The 18,520-nt window shown below is 37.4% G+C and overlaps 2 pseudogenes; both read right to left on the reverse strand.

The window, feature by feature from the left end:
- Positions 1–2,364: 2,364 nt before the first annotated feature.
- Positions 2,365–3,195, reverse strand: LOC128579075 (CAP-Gly domain-containing linker protein 1-like; annotated as a pseudogene).
- Positions 3,196–7,405: 4,210 nt separating this feature from the next.
- LOC128579130 (succinyl-CoA:3-ketoacid coenzyme A transferase 1, mitochondrial-like) lies at positions 7,406–9,753 on the reverse strand (annotated as a pseudogene).
- Positions 9,754–18,520: the final 8,767 nt, after the last annotated feature.

The raw sequence follows: 18,520 nt of genomic DNA on the forward strand, positions 1-18,520 counted from the left end.
TCTATCAGAAACAAAAAAGGAAATAACAACAGATAACACAGAAATTCAAAAAAAAAATCTTCAATGATTACTGTAATAAAACTCTATTCTCAGAAATATGAAAATGTGGAGGAAATGGACCAATACCTGGAAGTACGCCACCTTCCTAAATTCAACCAGAAAGAATTAGAGATTTCAAATAGACCTCTATTCTGCACTGAAATAGCAGCAAGTATATAGACTCTCCAAAAAAATAAAATCCTGGGACCAGATGATTTCACATCAGAATTCTACCAAATCTTCAAAGACGAACTAGTACCTACATTACATGATATTTTCTAAAACAAAGTTAAGGAAGGAATCCTCCCCAACACATTCTATGAAGCAAATACCACCCTGATTCCCAAACCAGGAAATGGCCCAACAAAGAAAGATAATTATAGAATAATACCATTAATAAATATTGATGCAAAAATATTCAATAAGATCCTATAAAAAAGAATTCAACAACATATTTAAAAAGTTATACTCTACGTTCAAGTTGGTTTTATTCTAGGGTTACCAGTTTAGCTCAACATATATAAACCTATAATTATAATATGCCATATAAATAAAATCAAAAACCATATAATTCTATCCATTGATACAGAAAAGGATTTTGATAATATCGTTTCATGATTAGCATACTTAAGAAATAGGCTTAGAGGGGCTATATCTTACACTGATAGAGGACATCTACAGCAAATGCAAAGCCAATAGTATATTGAATGGAGTAAAATTGAAAACATTTCCACTCATATCTGGAACTAGACAAGGATGCCCACTGTCACCACTGTTATTCAACACAGTACTAGAAGTCCTAGACTTCTCAGTCAGGCAAGAGAAGGGGATCAAGGTTATTCAAATAAGGACAGAAGAGGTCAAACTCTCACTTTTTCAGATAATCTTATACATGGAAAACCCCAGGGACTAAATATGAAGCACTTAGAAGTGATCAAGGGATATAGCAGTGTCTCGGGATACAAAATCAATACCTGTGAATTAGTAGCTTTTATATATACCTACAATAGTCAAGCCAAAAATATGGTCAAGGACTCTATTCCTTTTCCAGTAGTGCCAAAGAAGATGAAATACTTGGAAATATATCTAGCAAAAGATGTGAAACATATCTGTAAAGAGAACTATGAAACCTTGAGAAAAGAACTAGCCGAAGATGTTAATAAATGGAAGAACATACCATGCCCATGGCTGGGAAGAATCAACATTGTTAAAATTTCCATAATACCCAAAGAAATCTATAGATTCAATGCAATACCCATCAAAGCACCAATGTCAGACCTTTAAGATCTTGAAAAAATAGTACGTCAATTCATATGGAACCAGAAAAACCCTATTAGTAAATAAAATTCTTAGAAATAAAAAGAAATCTGGAGGCATCACGTTGCCAAATTTTAGGTTATACTCCAAGTCTATCATGATTAAAACAGCGTGGTACTGGCAGAAAAACAGAGATGTAGATATATGGACTAGCATAGAGTATCTATAAAGGAACCCAGACACATTGTCACTTTTCCTTTGATAAGTGACAGATGGTGAAGGATATTCAGTTCTTTCCCACTTCAAAACAACCACAGCTCAACCTCAGAGAGACCCCAGGTGGACAGCCCATGTCTAGAGTTCTCAACAGATTGACCTGGACAGTACAATCACTGCCTGGTAGGGAGAGATCAAAGGGTCTCTTAATTCCTAGATAGTAGAAATCCACAGATATTTACAGCCAACATACACAAGAGGATGGAGACTGCCCCCTCCTGTGTATGACCAATTCTGAAAAGATCACTAGCCATAGTTAGGACTAAGGCATCAGCACCTCCACCCTTGTAAGTCTGAACTGGAAATCAGTTCATTTACCCTTCAAAGTCCAAACATGGTGTCAGTGCCCAGCCCTTTAAAGTCCAAACCAGGCATCAATGACTGCACCCTTTGAGAGTCCACACTCCCACAGGCAAAAGTCCCAACCAGGAGTCAGTGGCTTCACCCTTGAATGTCCAAATCACGGTCAGCACCCCCACCCATTAAACTTCCAATCTGAAGGTTTTTACTTTGATAATATCCAAGTAATGTATTTTTGGTGTTGCTTCAATTGCCTGGAGGGGTCCCCTCATAAAGGATACTGCCAGGTGAATTTCTTCAAGGGTTTGCCCTGCACTCTCTCAAAGTATCTTTATAGTGTGATGTCTTACGTTTAAATCTTTTACCTAGATTTGTTGATGGCATCAAAAATTAACATATGTGTTCTCCTGAAGTCTGTACACACAATGCTGGTGTTAAATTGCTTAAACACTAACACGCCTGAAAAAGTCAAGTTCTTGACTTGAGGCTTCATCAGAAGGTCTTGTGGTCATTGCAGTTGGCTGCCCAGTGGCCAAACATCTCTCAGATCTCACAGTACGGGAGTTCCTCACTCTGACTGCCATGGTATGTAGAGTGGGGAGGGTCATCAGACATCTGTGTCTGGGTAGGACAATCCTCTGTGTCATGCAGCTCAAAGCAGTCACAAATGTCACAGAAGAGGCAAGACTTCTTCTTAGACTGTTTCTCCTGGTCATCACTGTCATAATTGTTGAGCTCATCCCCATTCCCATTGAGGGCTGCTTCTGACATCATCTCTACCTTCATCTTGAGATCTTGATTCTTCCTTTGAAGGTCCACTATTACTGAATTTAGGAAATCAATCTGACTCTCCTGGGCTCTTTCATCCTCTTCTGCCTGAGTATCAGTATTACCTGAGGAGCTGTTGAGCTGCCTCTTGTTTTCTTTGAGTTGAAGCTCCAAGTTCTTTACCTTGAGTTCAAGCTTCACCTTATCGGGCTCTAGAGACTGAACAACTGAATGCAAGGACTTGGCAGAGGCGTTTTCTCTCCTGAGCACTGTGACCTCATTTCTCAGTTTTTCCAGCTCTGCATCCTTTTCTGTGAGTAAGGCACTAGTTATACTGATGGATTTTTGCAAGGAGGCTTTTTCTTCATCTGCATCTTTTATGTACTTGGATTCTCTTTTTTTCATTTCTAACAACTGATTATTGAACACAGATCTTTCCTCTTCCAGCTTTCGATGACTTGTGACTTCGTCTCTGCTTCTCCCCAGCTCCTCGGCAAGTTTAATGTTCTCTTCTTGCAATGCTGACTTCTGTGTACAGACTTCAGGAGAACTCATATGTTATTTTTTGCTGCCATCAACAAATCTAAGAAAATATTTTGTTCTTCACAAATCACACTTTAGTCTCCCCTTATAAGTTAGATTGATAAATTAAATAATTAGTAGGTGAGTTTTCACCTCTTATTTTCTTTTCTTAAGTTTGAAGACATTGCACCAGATGCCATTACATTCTTTGTCCCTCATAAAAAAAAATCCCTACCCATACAATACCTTATTTAAAGTAACTAAATTATGCCGTTACTTTTCGTATTTGCACTAAAATGTTTCCAGACTGCATTTGTATATTTAGGTTTTTGGTTAAGCTTTGACACTGGAATGAGTTGAAAAAATGTGCCATTTTGCATTTTAATCTACTCATTTAAAAGTATTTTATTCAAAGAAATATCTGAGCTTTTTTGCACTACCTGTTATCAGTAGTGCCTTTATTTCAGGCTTGATAATACTTAGGTGTGATTATAAAATCATGAAACAGGTAAAGGGAGGGGGAAGCCCCCAACTGCTGTGGGGACATTTTATAATCTATATGCTGCATCCGCTTTCTATACTGTGTTTTGTTTATTGGTTTTGCATAATTTTAGCTTATAGATATATATATATATTTTTAAAAGCTATATTTTGGGAAAAACCATATACAATGTGTCTTTCTTTTCAGGTATTTACCTTTATGAAAATGAAAACACTTAAAACGATCATCTGAACATAAAAGACTAGTCCAAAAAATAGCATCATAAGGCTTTGCAATTATTTTTTCTTTTGTTTTCATTTTGTTTCTTTACCAAATTATAATAACTGGAAGAAGTTTCTCCAATACATTTTTCCTTCTCTAGCAGATATCCCCAGCAATAAATTAATTTAATAATAAGCCAGTATAAAAAACCTAAATTAACCAGTTAATCTATAATCTTCCTTTACAAGTTTAACTGTTTTTAGATGAATGTATGATGAGAAATTCAATGTTAATAATTTTGGATTTTCTTATCACAAAAAATAAAATGAAGGACCTCAACCAACAGAACAGTCTGTCAGCCAGTTTGAATCTATTTATCTTCATTTGAATGTCTTTTAGAATATGTAAAAAGCAATAAAATGCATCTTCCATGCTACATGTATAGTAAGAACTTCTATAATTGTATATATGCTTTTGATGTATTTTCCCCTGAAGATTATCAACTGTGTTTGACAAGTGAATATTAAGTTAATCTGTTAACAATTGAAATTTGGGGTTATAAACATAATAGGAGTTGTTTCACAAACAGAAAACATGTAAAACAGTATTGAAATTTGAGAAAAGAAGTGTTCTGTATCTACTTTAATAAACGGTTATGGTAAAAAAAAAAATCTTTTACCTAGTAAGATTCAATTTTTGTTAATGGTGAAAGGTGTGGATCCAGTTTCAGTCTTCTACATGTTGCCAGCCAATTACCAGCACCATTTGTTAAATAGGGAATCTTTGCCCCAATTTAAATTTTTGATAAGCTTATCAAAGATCAAATAACAATAGTATCTGGGTTCATTTCTTGGTTCTCTATTCTGTTCTATATAGCTACCTCTCCATTTTTGTGCCAGTACTATGCTGTTTTGATCACTATAGATTTATAGTATAGTCTGAAATATGATAGCATGATTCCTCCTGATTTGTTTTTATTTCTGAATAGTGTCTTGGCTATTAGATTTTTTTTCTGATTCCATATAAAATTAGGTACTATTTTTCCAGATCTTTAACGTATGAAAGTGGTGCTTTAACAGGGATTGCATTAAATTTGCATATTGCTTTGGATAAAATGTACATTTTAACAAAGTTGATTCTTCCAAGCCATGAGCATGGGGTATGTTTTTCCATTTGTTAATGTCTTCAGTTAGTTCTTTTCTCAGAGTTTCATAGTTCTCTTTATAGAGATCTTTCACATCCTTTGTTATGAATTCCCAAATATTTCATCTTTGGCACTACTGTAAAAGGAATAGAGTCCTTGACTGTTTTTTTCAGCTTGACTATTACTGGTATATATAAAAGCTACTGATTTGTGAGCATGGTTTTTGTATCCTGAGACACTGTTATATTCCTTGATCACTTCTAAGAGTTTTGCAGTTGAGTCCCTGGGGTTTTCCAGGTATAAAATCATATTATCTGTGAAGAGTGAAAGTTTGATCTCTGAGCTTCTGCACAGCTATGAACACAGCAAGTAAAGCAAGCAGACAGCCCTCAGAATGAGAGAAGATATTTGCAGGTTATTTTTCTGACAAAGGCTTAATAACCAGAATCCACAAAGAACTTAAAATTATTAAGAAGAAAAGAACAAGTGATCCCATTTCATTGTGGGCAAGAGAATTGAACAGAAGCTTCTCTGAAGAAGACAAGCATGTGACCTACGGACACATGAAAATCTGCTCATCATCTTTAATCATCAGAGAAATGAAAATCAAAACCCCTTTGAGATATCATCTAACTCCAGTAAGAGTAGCCCGCATCGCAAAATCAACAAACTACACGTTAGTGTGGATGTGGAAAGAAGGGAACACTTCTGCATTGCTGGTGGGAATGGAGGCTAATATGTTACTTTTGGAAAGAAGTTTGGAGAACACTTAAGGAACTAAAAGGAGACCTGCAATTCCATCCTGCAGTTCCTCTACTAGGTATATATCCAAAAGACTAAAAGTAATTTTACAACAAAGATATTTGCATCAGATTGTTTATTGTGGCTCAATTCATAATTGGCAACTCATGGAAGAGGCTCAAGTGCCTTTGAATGGATTAATAAATTGTGGTATCTGTATATCCTGGAATATTATGCAGCCTTTAAAAAGATGGAGACTTTACCCCTTTTATGTTTACATGGATGGAGCTGGAACATATTCTTCTTAGTAAAGCATCTCAAGAATGTAAAAAAAAAGTATCCAATGTACTCAGTACTATTATGAAACCAATTTATAATCACGCACATTTTCATATGAAAGACAAAACAGAAATATAGCCCAGGATGAAGGAGGGGAAGGGAAAGGGTGGTTGGAGGGTGGGAGGGTAAAACAGTGAGACCTCGTCTATCATGCATATTGCAAGGGTACATATCAAACCCATTAAGTGTAGAGTACAAATGTCTTACCACAATAATTAAGTGAAGTGAAGGCTTTGTTAACAAGTTTTATGTAAGGATTCTAAATTGTATATAAAATCAGCACATTATATCCCATTAATGCATTAATGTATACAGTTATGATTTAATAAAAATAAAGAAGGGGAAAATTTAAAATAAATAAAGTCCCAATTAGGTAGTAATGGCTCTGTCTTAACAGGGGTCAGTACCTCTGCACCAGCATCAGTGGCTCCACCCTTAAAGTCTGAAAAGAGGTTAGTGCTCTTGCCCTCAGTGCAATGTCGCATGCATTTCTTTCTCCCAAATGTCCCTCTCTTCCCATTCCTCTCTGCCTCTACTGAAGTCACTGTTTCCCAGCTTCTATCCATATAATGAATGCCCAGACCACCAAGGGAATGGCCACACACTCTGAGCTCTGCAGGAGGTAGACCTTCAGACTGCCAGACAAGGGGGAAAGCTTGGAATGAAAGTTCAGAATTTCAGGGAGAGTGTTTATTTTCATGCTGAGCAGGATAATGCCTAGGCTTATGGGGGGGCCACTCTGGAGGAAGAAGAGGCCCAGTATTTAGCAGCTCTCACTCTCACTCAGGGGGTAAAATGAGAGGTCTTTTGTCCCCTTCTCACTTGCAGAGAAAACAATGCAGCATGCCTCCTGCTTTGGGGAGGAGACTCTTTTTCTCCTGGCAACAGGCTTTCTACCTGGAATTTGTTCATTAGCACCTCTTTCTTGGAATCACAGGTTTACACAGCTGGTATCATGTGTGCTTGTCTATTTTTTTTCCTATCTCAGCTCCCCTCTTTCAGTTTCAGAGGCCAAATCTGTCCAGAATCTCCCCTTCTGGTCAGGAGCCTCTGGGGAAACTTGCCTCTAGTGGGCCATCTTCCTGCCCACCTCTGTCGAGTACTTTTAAGAGAATAAATTTTAAATGGCTGCATAAAGCCTGAAATATTAGAAGAAAACTAATCAGGTACTGCTCGTTAGTATACAGTAAACCTTTCTAGTTTTTAGCCTTCTTCCTCTAGGCTGCCTGGAGCAGTTGAAACCTTAAATACAAAGGGTTTAAAATGAAAAACATCCAGCCTGGGACAGGTGTCCACATTTCAGTTTGTGATCTGTTTCACTGCAGGAGTTTTGCTGAAAGTGAAAAAGTCATACCTGGTGCTCTTCTGTGTGTCTTCCCGTCAGGCCTTCCTAGAGCCCAGAGTTAGCCCTTTCTTCTTGTCCTCATGGAACACAGCTTGTGTGTGAATCCAGATTTAAGCCTTAAAATAATTATGGTCTTCAGTTGATTGATGCTTTCCTCCAGGAACAAGACATCACTGGGACCAATGAACTTGCATTCTTGGATTGTTTGATGGATTCACAGATAACCTGGGTGATATTACTTTTCAGTAATAATGCAGTTGACACACTGCTTTCCAGTCAGTGGTAAGGTACATTTCTTCATGTTTTTATGTACATTTTCTTTTTCTGAATGCTCTTTGGTGACCACCACTTTGGTTTTGGCACTGGATGCTAAATCCATAGCACCACCATTCCTTTTATCATCTTCCCAGAAATTGTCCAGTTAGCCAGGTCACTTTATCTGGAAACCTGCATTGTTCCTATCATTGTTAGATTGACATTTCCCCCTCTAATCATTGCAAATGATTCATGGCTGGAGAAAAAAGACATGTTAATATGCTGTTTAGGATATTGCATCCTCATTGATAAGTGACATATGTTTGTAATTTCCCCCTTATAATAATATATTTTCTCCAATTTTATTTATTTTTTTTTGTAGAGACAGAGTCTCACCTTATCACCCTCGGTAGAGTGCCGTGGCGTCACACAGCTCACAGCAACCTCCAAATCCTTGGGCTTAGGCGATTCTCTTGACTCAGCCTCCCAAGTAGGTGGGACTACAGGCGCCCGCCACAACGCCCGGCTATTTTTTTGTTGCAGTTTGGCCGGGGCCGGGTTTGAACCCGCCACCCTCGGCATATGGGGCCGGCGCCCTACCCGCTGAGCCACAGGCGCCGCCCTATTTTCTCCAATTTTAATATCAGGTGTACACAGATCAAGTAGAATGATCTTGAAGTATTTTTTCTTTTTCTATCATCTATAAGATTTGGCATGATCTGTTTTTCGAAATTATCTTTTACTTTTATTTATAAATATCAGTTGTCTATTTTTTGAGACTTAAAAAAATAATAAATTAACTAATGATTCCATCCTGAATCTGAGTCAAAGCATTCTATTATAGACATACTCTTATCCGACAATGTGAATGTTACTTTCTTTGCATTATTATCATTATTGCTTAATATTTTGATGTAGCAATTGTCTGATTTCTTTTCTGAATGTATTTATGTTCATTCATTCTTTACGAGGTTTTTGTTTCTAGTCCTTATCTTAAACATTGTTATTGTTATTAAATTTTAAGCCTTTTTAATTTTGTGAAGGCAAAAAAATGGAAACCTAATAAACACATGTATATTATGTAAAAATAAACAAATAAAAAAAGAATAACAGCTGTTTCCCTGCCTGCATTGATTAGATCTTCATTGGCTTCGTGTTGTATTGGATATGGACCATGCCATCCTCAAACTCAAGAGCTGCCCACTCGATGATACGTTCCCTTATATCATCTCCAGGTTTCCCAAATTTGGCTTTTCCATTTACATCTTTGTGAATTGATAAACACTCAATTATTTTCTCATTGTTTTTTCCCTTTATAAGGTGAGATACCTAAATCTGAGGAATATGAATGTCTTCTGGAGCAAATGTGCCAATATCCACAATTTCTCCAACCTCTACCACTGTTATTGCTGCAGCTTTGCTCATTGGAAAATTGAAATTCCTCCTGATTTTCCTGCAAATTACATTTCCTGCTCATTCTGCCTTCCAGGCTTTCACCAAAGCTAAAGCCCCTGTAATTGCTTCCTCCACAGTAAAGCACTGACCACTGAACTCCCTCACCTCTCTTGACCTGCTGGCAGTGATGATGCTGAAATCTTTTCTGTATTTGATTGGAATCCTCCTTCTTATACCAGGATCCCATACTTTGTGCTGGTGTTAAATACAGAAACCCCAGCCCCACCTGCAGGAATCTTCCCTGCAAGTGCACGCTGAGGTGTCAGCTCTACTTCTAATTCACCAGATAAGTACTGTCATTCCAATTCTGCATTTTCTCCCCACTGGAGTAGACCATACATTTTATCTGCTTGTATCGAAGTCCAAAGTTGTCAACCTTTGCATGGTTACTAACTGCAGCTAGTCCTTTTACTCCAGTAAGGTTCTCTGGAATTCCACACAGACTAAAACCACCAATCAGAACTGTTGCACCATTGGGTTTGTGTTTTACAGCTTCCACTGGAGTACTGGTAGAAAAATTGCAAACACGTCCCTGGGACCAGGCACTCCAGAGGCATGGGAAGAGGCACAGAACCACAGCCCACAGGAGAGTAGTTTGAAGGCAGCCATCTGTGAGCTGGAGCACGTCTGAGTATGTCAGTGTGCCTGGCCCAGGTTGCCGCCAAGTCACTGGGAAGGAACCGCCTACCAGGTGCTTGAATGTGCATCCAGTAACATCCTTGAGGCTGCCTGTACAAAGGGCCAGCCACACACTGCCTGCTGCTGGTTTATAAATAAGTGAGGCTGGGAGGGGTCCTCACTGGGGAGTGGAGGCTCTTGTCACAGTGTGGGATGGTTGCAAAGGTTCATGGCCTCATAGTGGCCGGTTACTCTCCTGGATCTTGATGTGTTTGAGGCAGCTGTGCTGAAGTGCCCTTGGCCCTGCAGCCTCTAGGCCAGCCTTTCAGCTTTGATGGGGTGCAAATGGCCATCTTCCACTAGGTCAGCAATGATCCTTGGCCTGGGGTTCAGTGTCCTCCAGGGATGGGGTGGGGGTGTCCTGAGGGGCTGGCTACTTTTCCAAGCCATTGTGCTGTGAATGTGTGAGCTGAGGAGGGAGCATGCTTTTCTTCCCATGCCAGTGCAGCATTTTCAATTCTCAAGTTGACCTAATTTTTATAGACTGGACATGTACCACATGGACATACTGGTACAGTAGGCCAAGTGCCTTATGCTGACCATCTCTATATGCTGCCCAGTTTGCTATAGTCCCTTGGCTGGTCAACTTACAAAGGTTCTATAGTAGTTAAAGTGAACACACTGCCTGAAGGAATTTACATGTTCAAAGCAATCCCTATAAAAATATCAATGTCCTTGTTCATGGAATTAGAAAAAGCAATTCTTAAGTTCATAAGGAACCAAAAAAGACAGAAAAGACAAAGCAATCTTCAACAAAAAGAAAAAAATTTGGAGGCATCACATTGCCTGACTTCAAATTATACTAGAAGGATATAGTGGCCAAAACACTATGGGACAGTGCATATAAAAATAGTCATGTAGATCAATGAAACATCATGGTGAACGCAGAAATTAAGCCACATACAGCTAACTGATCTTTGACAAAATTGACAAGAAGAAACACTAAGGAATATTTGACACTCTTTCAACACATGGTGTAGGAAAATTGAATTCTCATATGGAAAAGAATGAAGTTAGACCTATGTCCCCACCATATACAAAAATAAATGAATTAAACACTTGAATGGGAGACATGAAATTATAAAATGGGAGAATAAAACCTGGGAAAACTTTTCTGGATGTTAGTCTAGGCAAATAATTCATGATTAAGACCTCAAAAGCACAGGCAATAAACAAAAATTTTAAAGTGAGACTTAATGAAACGATGAAGCTGCACAGCAAAAGAAATGATCAACCTAATTAACAGAAAACCTACAAAATAGAAGAAAACATTTGCAAACTATACATCTGACAGTGAACAAATATCCAGAATATACAAGGAACTCGAACAACTTGACAACAACAGAAAACTGTTACCCCCATTTAAACCCAGCCCTGGTCAAAAACTGCAAAAAAAATTAAAAAATAATAATAATAAATAAAAAAAGACAAAAGATTAACATGCCAGGGAAAATTTAGAGTAAAAAGAACTCTTATACACCATTGGTGGGAATGAAAATTATTGTAACCTTTATGGAAAACAGTATGGAGATTTCACAAGGAACCAAATTAGAACTACTGTATGATATAGCAATCCCACTTTGGGGTTCCTTTGTCTTTTTATTAGATCATAACTGTGTACATTACTGCATTTATGGGGTACAATGTGCTGATTTTATATATCGTTTGGAATATTTACATCAAACTGGTTAACATAGAGTTCACCTCACTTATTTAATTTTTGTGATTAGACATTTATACTTTACTATTATTTGGCATGTACCCTTGCAATATGCACAGTATGTGAGGTCCCACCAATTACCTCCTGCCACCTATCCACCCCACCCCCTACCCTCGCCCTCCTCTTCTCTCCTTCTTTCTGGACCACAATTGTGTTTTATCTTTTGTATGAAAGTGTGGGTGATTATATATTGATTTCATTATAGTATTGAGTACATTGTTTTTTTTTTTTGTTTGTTTGTTTGTTTTTGGTCCATTCTTGAGATATTTTACTGAGAAGAATATGATCCAGATCCATCCCTGTAAACATAAACCTGGTAAAGCCTCCATCTTTTTAATGGCTGCATAATATTCCCTGGTATACATATACCATAATCCACTTTTGGGTGTCTTCCCAAAGAAAAAGAAACCAATACATTAAAAGGACACCTGCACTAATATGTTTATCCAACATATTGCCATTATAGTAGCAAAAATATGGAATCAACTAGAGTGTGCATCAATGGCAGATTGGATAAAGAATATGTGGGGTATATAAACAATGGAATACTATTGAGATGTAAAAAAAAAAAATGAAATCATGTCTTTTTCAGCCATATAGATGAAATGCAGGCCATTACCTTAAGTGAAACAACTCAGACACAGAAAGACAAATCCTGTATGTTCTCACTTGTTAAGTGAGAGCTGAATAATACATGTACACAGGAGCAGAGTGTGGAACAATGGATTTTGGAAGGGGGAGGAAGGTGGAGGATAGGAGGTTGCTTAGTGGGTACAATGTGCATTGCTTCAGTGACATGTATATGGAAAGCCCTGACTTCACCACAATGCATTATATCTATGTAACACAATTGTACTTATACCCCATGAATACATACAAATAACAATAAGTGGGAAAGAGTTAAAAATACAGTAAAATTGAAAAAGAAGACATATTGACTTCTTCAGTTCTATACTCACCATAGGTGAGATAGGCCTAAAGCCGTCAGAATCAGTATCCTGAGCAAAATGTCAATTCTAGTATAAATCCAAGGAAAAAAGCCTCAGTAGAAGATAAAGAGCTTTATGCAGATCTTTGTATGTTGATTAGTGAGTGCTCTCCTTCTTGCATTTGAAATTAGTATGTTTCCGACAGTGTTTGCCAAGTCCCTTTAGCCAGATGTTATAAATTACCTATATGGCTGCTCCCCTTGTGCTTCCCATTGTGCACACCTCCCTGAAGTGGGGTTTCCTTGTCCTTATTCCCTCAGGCAGGCAATATTCCAGACTTAGGTGCAATAAAATCCTAACCTGAAAGAAGGTCTCACGGGGTTTAAATTTGTCGAGTCTCAAAAATGAGTGTTGTCAGTTGGAAAAAAAAATAGATGAAATAACCATGCGGTTAAACTATGAGTCTCTTACCTGAGAGCATATATATAGACAGAAAATGTGACTGCAAGTCAAAAAATATTCAGGTTTGCAATAGATAAGTCTAGAACTCCAAGCAGTAAGAATGAAATTCTGATCCTCAGACGTTTTCCTCTACTCCAAATCATAATTATAATTCATATTACTATGATGATTTATGTACATACATAATTTCAAATTAGTTATTTGTATAACATGTTTTTCTAGTACATGTACTAGCATGGCCATATTTGTATATTTTTAAAAAATCTTGAGTTATTTCTATTTCCATTTCCTAGATGTTTTGCGGCTTTAGAATCATGCTTCCACTTTTCTTGCACCCTTCAATGAACCTCAAAGTCACTATGTGGGGTACCAAAAAAGATAAAGATATTATTATTGAACTCAAAGATTTTACTGCCCTGAACACATACACCAATGGTTTCACTGATTGTGAATTAAGACTTTCTGAAGACTCCCAATTATTAAAAATAAAACTTCATAACTTGTATTTTTGGCCAGGGCCAGGTTTGAACCCACCACCTCTCGCATACATGGGGGCCGCACCCTACTCCTTTGAGCCACAGGCACTGCCCTCATGCCTTATATCTTTTATCAGATTCCCAATGGTTGGAATTTATTTCCTTCCAACCTCAAATACATGATCTTTTATTATGATTCCAATTTGCTGGTCATTGTGTACATTCATCTCTCTCATACGAGACCATATGAGTATGTGTATAGACATGGTCTTAATTTCTTTTCACATTACAAACAAAGTAATGGCAGCATACACATCTGCCTTTCAAAATTTCTGAGTAGAAGATGATGGAGGTTGACATATTTGGACATTAGCTCTTTTTTTGTTTCCAGATACAAGGCAAAAATAAAAATGGATGGCTTTCAAAATGATTTTTGAGCTAGTAACTTGATAATTTAACATGTATTTAACTTAAGTATATCACACACAAGTGTGCATAATTTATAAATATAAAACAGTGAATTTTTAAAAGAAAACATTCAGAAAACCCTTTACTATTGTCTCATATGTCTGCATGTGGTCATTATCCCCTTTCTAAACTTTAAACATTTTACATTACTTCTATTGCCATAAATTATCTTTGCCTATTTTGAAACTTTACATAAGTTGAGTTACAGGAAGTACTCTTTTATATAAGGCCACTTATAATCAACTTCACATTTGTAGAGGTTTTTTTTTTTTTTGTATGTTACATGTAGAAATGGTATATTGATATTTTTACTGTAAAATGGTATTAAAATTTGTTTCTATGACTGTACCATGATTTCATTTATCTTTGGCTTTCTCAGTAAGCGGGCTGAGAAATAAAGGCTTCAAATATACATATATACATATACATAATATTTCTTTTACTTTTTAAAGAAAAAACTAAGAATTTTCTATGCAGATCTCAGTTTTCAATGCCTTGATTAAAAGGAATCCACAGACTAAATAAAGAACTTTGATAGCTAACATTTTAAACATTAATAAAGGTTTATTTCTAGTTCTGAAAGAGCAAAATTATTGAGTGAAGTCATCAAATACAGAAGTGAATGTCAATGTAACAATAATTGAATGGGAGTAAATTAAAAATAAAAGATTTAAAGACACAACAGAAAAACAAGCTCCTTTCACTTAACTCCATCTCTATCAAAACAAGAAAAAAAAAACACATCTCAACCAAAGGTGTTGAATTCCAAATGTAGTATTTTCTCTTAATATAAAATGATAATTTGAAGAATTATCCTACACTTCATTCTGCCTCTTGTCTGGGCAACATTTCAGAGTGGAAGAGAAAGACTTCAGTTCTTACAAGGCCAGGCCCGTGCTTGATTCGTCTCTATAACTCCATTATCTACCACAGCGTCTTTGCCAGAGTGTTCAATAAATGCTCTGAGTGAAGAAAAAAAGTGTGTATGTGTGTGGATATATATATATATGTATCTCCATATATATATACACACACACACATATATATATATATATACTTACATATTTTTTCCTTAAACATGCACATACATACTAGGGAAAAACTGATATAAGTATTTAAGCGTCTACTGTCAGCAATGGATACAAGACAATCTGCTTTTTATATTACTATAAAATTCTACTAATTCAGTATTAATCTGAATTTTAGTTATAATCTAATGATATTTGATATTTCACTCCATGTGGATCTCATTATAATTTAATAATTTTAGATTTTAAAATGAATGAGAATGCTTTAAGCACCTGTTTTTCTTATTATAGCTACTACCTGATCAGATCTGAAATTATTCTGGCTAGAATACAGTATATATAAACAAACATGTATTTGAGTGAGCCCTACAAACACTCATAGGTAGTTTAAAATTATTAATGGAACAGGCCCATTTAGGTTTGGTGGACATAGATAAATTCTAGCACCATAATATTTATATTTTGAAGGGAAGAGAATTAGTACTATGTACCAGGCATTCAACACACAAAAATAGAATTGTGTTAGCCTTCGTGTCTCATGTTCCATAATCACTTTACTTATTTACTCTTCTAGACCTATTTAGAAAGCTCAATGTTTAACTGCCCCTTGAAACCAGCAAAAGCAAAAAGAAAACTTTAAGACCACCAGAAAATCTAAAATACAGTAAATAAGTACTATAGTAATACTCTTCTAATAACATGAGGACTACTAAGATAATTTTCAGATTTAAATGAGAAATTTCATTCTAAGATGAGGATAGAAAGGGAGAATACAAAACGCAATTATTAAAAAAAATGAACCTTGATTCAGATATAATTGTTCTTTCAACAAGATCTGGACACTTTAATTTAAAATTAACTAATAAATCTCAAATCTGTATTGTTTTTAAGATTATTTTGTTTAAAAATAACACATTGCAGACTTGGTTCCTCCCCCTCTGCTGGAAGCTCCAGTGCTTTGTATTCCTTCTGTATTCCTTCTTTTTTTTTATTATTATTAGATCATAGCTGTGTACAGTAATACGATCATGGGGCACCATACACTGGTTTTATAAACAGTTCGACTCATTTTCATCACACTGGTTAACATAGATGTTGGCGTGGATGTGGAGAAAAGGGAACATTTCTACACTGCTGGTAGGAATGCAAATTAATACATTCCTTTTGGAAAGATGTTTGGAGAACACTTAGAGATCTAAAAATAGATCTGCCATTCAATCCTATAATTCGTCTACTAGGTATATACCCAGAAGACCAAAAATCACATTATAACAAAGATATTTGTTCCAGAATGTTTACTGCAGCCCGATTCACAATTGTTAAGTCATGGAAAAAGCCCAAGTTCCCATCGATCTACGAATGGATCAATAAATTGTGGTACATGTACACCATGGAATATTATGTAGCTTTAAAGAAAGATGGAGACTTTACCTCTTTCATGTTTACATGGATGGAGCTGGAACATATTCTTCTTAGTAAAGCATCTCAAGAATGGAAGAAAATGTATCCAATGTACTCTGTATTCCTTTCTATCTAACAAATCCTATCTTAAAACTGAAAAAAGAAATAACACATTTTAGAATTAAAATTCCCATTGTGCTAAAAGGGAGATTGGGAAGGCCCTGAGAGGCCAACTAAGGTCTGTACAACTGGATAGAAGAAGAAATTGGGTTGACTCACCAAGCTCTGTCTCCTTAAGCTGGACCCTGGCTTTGCACAGGCCTGTGCCAGGCACTGTGGGGGAGCTATGCCTCATCATAGGGGTGGAGGCTGAGCAATCAGCAGCCCAGAAACCTTTCGGAAGGATTTTCTGAAAAGGAAGCCCAGGAAACGGACCCCTAGAGGTGACGTCACTTCCTAGGCAATAGACCCCAGCAGAATCTGCAACCTTGGGAACCAGAAACTCACATTCCAGAGACAGCTCCCTCCCAGCTCCTTTGGCAGTTGTCGTCCAAGGGATGTTACTGCTCTTTCCTGACTGCCCAAAGCCCTGGGCTCAGGAAGCCCTGATGGGAGTCTTTTCTAACACTGAAGGTCGTGGCTCAGCTCGCACCCCTGACATCTCAGATATTTTGGCAGTTAGGGCCCAAGATAACACAGGATGGCCCAGGGCAGGCCAGGACAGATGAGACCACCTCTCTGATCTCACCTGGGAAGTCCCATCACATTTCCCTGTGAGAAGAAGTGGCCATAGGTGTAGCTGGTCCTAGGTGTGAATGGGCAGTTGGGGTTAGGGCCCTCGTGGTCCATCATGCTCGTGCCCAGTCATGGCTGGCAGGTAGGGGTGCTGGGTGCTGCTCTTCAGCCCTAATGCTCTTTCTGAGCCCTCACAGTCTTATTTTAATTCATTCTGGGTTGGATATCAGTACAGACTCAAATCTGTCTGTGATCTGCAGAGCAAAGGGTAACATGTGCAGAAGCAGCAGGAATGAAAAAAAAAGGGGGGGAAGAAGAAGAAAGAAGGAAGAAGGAGAAATACCGGCCGACAGGGCCATCACTGTCATGCCTCCTGGACCAGCTGCAGGTCATCGTGCTTGCACAGCTCCAGGCAGGAGACTGTGCAGGAGCTGACTAGGGGGTCACCATCACCCACAGCATCTCCCTGGGTGACAGTCAGGTACACCACACAGCCACCAGGAGTCAGCTCTGGCTCAGCCTCCTGCCAGATGCTATCCTGGAGATCTTAGTAACTCCAAGGTGTGGGGGAGTGAGGAGAATGTAACTAAATGTGTATTGTTCATTTGCATTCATTTTGAAAAGGAAACAAACAAACAAACAACAACAACAAAAAGACACAGGGCAGGAACTACAGGAAAGCCATCTTAGGGGTGGTTTTATTTTATTTTATTTTTATTTTTATTTTTTATTAAATCATAGCTGTGTACATTAATGTGATCATGGGGCACCATACACTAGTTTCATAGACCATTTGACATTTTTTCTTCGCACTGGTTAACATAGCCTTCCTGGCATTTTCTTAGTTATTGTGCTAAGACATTTACATTCCACATTTACTAAGTTTCACATATACCCTTGTAAGATGCACCGCAGGGAGGTTTCATTTTAAAAATAAAGACATCAAGTTAAAGGGATTGGAAGGGAAAGTAGCAGTGAGGGGCTAGGAAAGATGACACAATCAGTAATATTTTCCTACAGAGCAGGAAAGAGGGGAATATAGTTGGACAAAATCAAGGAGACAAGTTTTCAACTTAAAGAGATTTGTCCCTCGTGGGATTTAGTCCAATGATATTTGTTGACTTTGTGACAGTAACTTGAAGCATTTCTTTAAATCACCAGGGTAGTAAGAGGTGAATCCACTTGAAAAAATTCATGGGGAATGTGAGAATTTACAAGATTCAAAAGTCTTGGGGCAACATCTGAAATTTTTATGAAGATAACAAGACATGTTAGGACACCAAATAAGTTTAAAGGTCATTGGGTGACTTGTGATGCTATAACTAAAACTGGCTGACATTCTAATGATGTTCTGTGACACAGCCATGGGAAGGGTGACATTTGGAGTCAGTTGGGACTGGAATCCTGATCACTGGAAATGGTGAAAATTGGAGAGGCATGATAATTTTGTTCTTCTACGTGTATGTCAGATGCATGTGA

Source organism: Nycticebus coucang, chromosome Y (assembly GCF_027406575.1).
Source record: "Nycticebus coucang isolate mNycCou1 chromosome Y, mNycCou1.pri, whole genome shotgun sequence".
Taxonomy (NCBI): domain Eukaryota; kingdom Metazoa; phylum Chordata; class Mammalia; order Primates; family Lorisidae; genus Nycticebus; species Nycticebus coucang.